Below are 4726 nucleotides of genomic sequence, written 5' to 3' on the forward strand. Positions count from 1 at the left end.
ATCCTAATTTAGGAAACTACTCAACACAAACCCAAATAGGTTAAATAAAATTCTACAATCATCTTACGGTTCATAGCCTAAAGAAACCCTAACCTAATCATGAAAACAAGGTTAAATAATGGATTAGATCATCGGACCACTAGAAAGGTACATTCTTCTTAGTCAACTTAGTCAAATGAGAAGCGATAGATGAGAACCCCTCCAAGAACCGACGATAACAACTCGCTAAACCCACAAAACTCTGAATCTCAATACCGAAGTAGGCCTAGCCCAATCTCTAACTGCCTCAATATTCTTGGGATCCACCATAATCCCTTCCTTAGACACAACATGTCCCAAAAAAACCACAGAACTAAGCCAGAACTCACACTTAGAAAGTTTGACGTACAACTTCTTTTCTTTTAACAACCTAAGTTGTAACAACCTGTGTGGTCGTTTAGGAGTTTTGACCCTTTTCTGTTGACCCTTCTCCTATTTCTGTTAGAGTGTGTTCGACTTGTGGGGCTGGTTGAATGGTTCCTGAGGTGACCAGTCAAGTCTTGATCAAATTTTAGGAAATTAGAGGCTTAAAGTGAAAATGGTTAACCAAAAGTTGGCTTTTGTGTATATGAACCTTTTTGGGAATTTTGTCGATTCCATGAGGTCTGAAGAGTTGAATATGTCACGACCCAACCCCGTAGGCCGCGACTAGTGTCCGTGCTGGACACCCATACGTACCCAATAACCCAAATCAGCATATCAGCAGAATATTTTTTAAATGTAAAAGTCAATCGACGTTAGTAATTATCATAAATGAACCGACATAGTACATGGAAGCCGATAAGGCTGTCACAGATCATATCATCCCAAACCATATACAGAACCCACACAAGTATGTCTACAGACCTCTACAGAACATAACAGAATCATAAGACAGGACAGGGCCCCGTCATACCCCTGAATAGCATACGTATATACAATAGCAGCAGACTGTACCAACATATAGGCTCTGGACAAAAGAGCACTCCCAAAATAGCAGAATAGATATCCTAGGCAGGCGGTCAGCAAATCTGTCGTCTGTACCTGCGCGGCATGAAAACGCAGCCCCCGAAGGAAGGAGGTCAGTACGAAATATGTACTGAGTATGTAAATCACGGAACGTAGTAAACAAAGTCATAATCGAAGCAGAAGATACAAAAAAATGAACTGAATATCCAGATTAGCAAAATGTTGATCATATAGCATAAATAGTATTCGCTGAAAACATATGTCGTACCTGGTCCCATTACGGAACAAGATCATAACCGAAACAGAACTTACAGAGGAGTGAGTGTAACATCCGAAGTATCAAATGCATATTTTCAAAACATGAGGAGTGTGTACAGAAACATATACCATATCATATCCGACCCCTGCTAAGGGACTCGGCAAACAGAACGTGGTCACCCCCCCGACGCTGGTGCCACAACACATAAGGAGCAGAATAGGGGATAACCCCGTAACATAACATATCATATCAGATGGCCATATCAGATCATATCATATCAGAATGTGTGTACATGGCACAGCATACTCCACAACCCATGTACATATATACCTGCCCCCTCACATCGAGGCACGACGAACAATGCACTGGAAGTCGCTTGAGAACATATCCTGGCCCGGGCTCAGTGTGGGAAACATTGGGGCATCCACGAGTGGAGTAGTGAAAGACTAAATGCAATTAAATTATCATAAGTATTTTCAGAGACTCGATGAGGCATACCAATGACAAACCAATCCAATGAAGTCAGACGGGATCATAATAAGTGAGTTTCGGATGTCATAATGAATTACAGAAGCATAATATTTCTGAAATCATTCCGAGTGCCAAAACAATTTATAAGACTTGATGAAATATTTAAAACAGTTTTTGTTTAGTAGTTAAAAGAGTAGTCAGAACATTTCTTTCAAAAACTGCTCGAAAACAAGCCTTAAGTACAATAAGGGTAAAACCGGGAATAGTGGGCCCACCTCGGGACAAGCAAGGCGGTGGGCTCAAATTACGCATTTTAAGCTTATGGGGTCACCTACGAAGGTTCTACGGACATTCTATAACCTTTCAAATAGTTTGGGGAAGGTTTGCATAATTTTCAAGAAAGCATACAAAAAGGGTTCAATTCTATTGAACGAAAATGTGACAATTTCAGACGCGGATTCCGATGAGCAGAATATTCTCCGATGCGTGAATCCGATCCTAGTACTTCTAGGACATGCCAAAAGAAGAATCGGGATAGCTTTACATACCTTGTATGCTCTTTACGCCTTTCCAAATTCAATTCCCGTTTCCTTCAAAATCTACAATTGGTCACAATTACCAAATATCAACTTCAAGCCTTTAAGAATTCAATCTTAATTCATACTTGTCTACGGAAATTTGGGCAGCATCTCCCCTATACATATAGCATCCCCGAGAATTTAACTCGGCCAAAATAATTCAACAACAACCCAACAACAACAGCAACAACAACAACAATCACTACACAACACAATATAGCATAACTAGTCCTCTTTCCAATATAGTGCAATAACTTTCATTCCAACTTCACATTTCCAAACCAATCTCAATGTTTTTACATTCATTACTAATCAAGATCATTACAATATAATTCGGAAGCATTTCATATCAATTCTTCAAAATATTCACAAGATATACAAAATATACAAACTTTCCACCAAAACCATAATCCATCCAAAACTTCTAATCTTCAATCTACATATTCATATAATATTTTCATCTTCCAATTTCATCAACCATAATCATAATTTACATCTTAACAACTTCATTTTCACAATTACATGAATCTACCATAAAATCACAAAAGTTCCCATAACAACTTAACAACCAATCTTTCATGCTATTATGGACTTACATCCCTCCAAATCCACCAACTAACATAATAATTCACATTTAGAACTTCACTTCCATAATTTCATAAAAACTACATTAAAATCACATAATTTCCTATAACCATTTTCAACAATTTTCCATACCAACTTGAACCATTTCCTTCCATTTCCATTACAAGGCTTCAACAACACAATTAACATAACAAATAAAATTGTTTCATCCTTCTACACACATACATACCCACTTTGCAAACTTCCATATTTCCATAATTTCCACTCATTTCTACATACTACAACATAAACAGACCTTCATAACATAAGAAAAAGGAATTGATTCTTACCTTTTTCTACAAATTTCTTCACTTGAACAAGTTGTCAACTTGAAGAAATAAGTGCTCCTTCTTCCAAAACAACTACACCAAGTTGTAAAGGACACTTAATTTAGTAGGAATTCAACAAGAAAATAATTTTAGAGGCAAGATTTTGAGGGGTGATTTTCCTATGGCCAAACCCGAAATGGCCTTATTTTTGCTCTTGGTTCTTGAAGTTTCTAATGAATAAATAATGCATATATGGCCCCTTATATTAATTTGGCACACGGAAATTAATCCATTTGGTGGTCTTGGACCAGGTATGGCCGGCCACCCTCTCACCTTGGGCCTAAATTTTTCTTTTCATTTTTTGGGCCAACTCGGTTGGTCCCGAGTTGGGCCTAGCCCACTGACCTTTCGACCTTAAAACGTCCATATCTCCTTGTACCGACGTCACCTTGGAACCCACGACCTATGGATGAAAAGCTAATTCCATTATCTACATCTTCTATTTCATGGTAATTTTCCAAATTCCAAACTTATAATACAGGTTTTGCCCCCCCAAAGTCAGGTCACCCGAAAACGTTTTCTTATAAATATTCGTTTGGAGGACTTCCACTTTGATTTGGCCCAAGGGTCCTTCTTGAGTTGTGTTTAACTTCACATATGTGATTCATATAATTTGTCACATGTCCCAAAAAAAATCTTGACGTGTGGGCCCCACCTCAACTTACAGTTAATCCGACGTTCAAAAATACGGGATGTAACATCCTCCCCCCCTTTAGAACATTCGTCCTCGAATGTTCAACTAGCCTTATGGGGTATTATAATATGTCGGAGAGGTCTCTTTCTTTCCTTCAAAATTTCCCAAACGTTACTATTACTATCCTCCTTTTACGTACTCGTTTTCTTTCTATTTCCGAACATCGTTGTGCTAGAACGTCCCGGCATTAGCTGGCGACGGAACTAGTGTCAGTTTACTTGTAATATCTGTACCATGTCTTTCGCTTTGTCTCTCAAATTCTGTTCAGTTAATATCTTTCATACCTCGCGACACTGGCTGCTGAAGTCCACTTGTCGGTCGGTACAATCATGAATGGGGTGTCATATGCACACATACACATTTACTACCATTTTGCTTACAAAACAATTCTCAAACGCTTATTCAAACTTACTCTCATTCCCAAGCTGCATTGCGCTATCTTCTTCCTCACCAGCTTATCTTGTCTTAGTCTACCCGACTTCTTGAGGGTTTCTAATCACTCCGCATATCCTAATTTCCTTTAAGTTACCTCAAATTTCCCATTCGTCCCTTATTCCTATACTTGTGAAAATTTTAGTTTACTTCCCAGGGGGTCACCCATCCCAGAATTGCTCTGGCCCTAGCACGCTTAACCTTACAACTTTAATGCATTTAGGCACGTTAAGGCCGGTATAATTACACCAATTGCCCCGCACGTCCTTTGTCACGTAATTTAAGACAAGTCGGGGTCTTGACAACTTTTCAAAACGTTCTCGTTGCGGGTACCACCCCGACCTAGCGAGAA

General features: G+C 38.9%; 1 long non-coding RNA gene across 1 annotated transcript; it reads right to left on the reverse strand.

Moving 5' to 3' along the window:
• Positions 1–964: 964 nt before the first annotated feature.
• LOC132599744 (uncharacterized) lies at positions 965–3392 on the reverse strand. The gene is made up of 3 exons (XR_009566984.1): positions 3210–3392; positions 2266–2316; positions 965–1062 (listed from the first exon to the last, which is right to left on the reverse strand). It is a non-coding gene; the product is annotated as an uncharacterized LOC132599744 (long non-coding RNA).
• Between the last annotated feature and the right edge of the window lie 1334 nt (positions 3393–4726).

The sequence above is a fragment of the Lycium barbarum genome, chromosome 6 (assembly GCF_019175385.1).
Source record: "Lycium barbarum isolate Lr01 chromosome 6, ASM1917538v2, whole genome shotgun sequence".
In the NCBI taxonomy this organism is placed as follows: Eukaryota; Viridiplantae; Streptophyta; class Magnoliopsida; order Solanales; family Solanaceae; genus Lycium; species Lycium barbarum.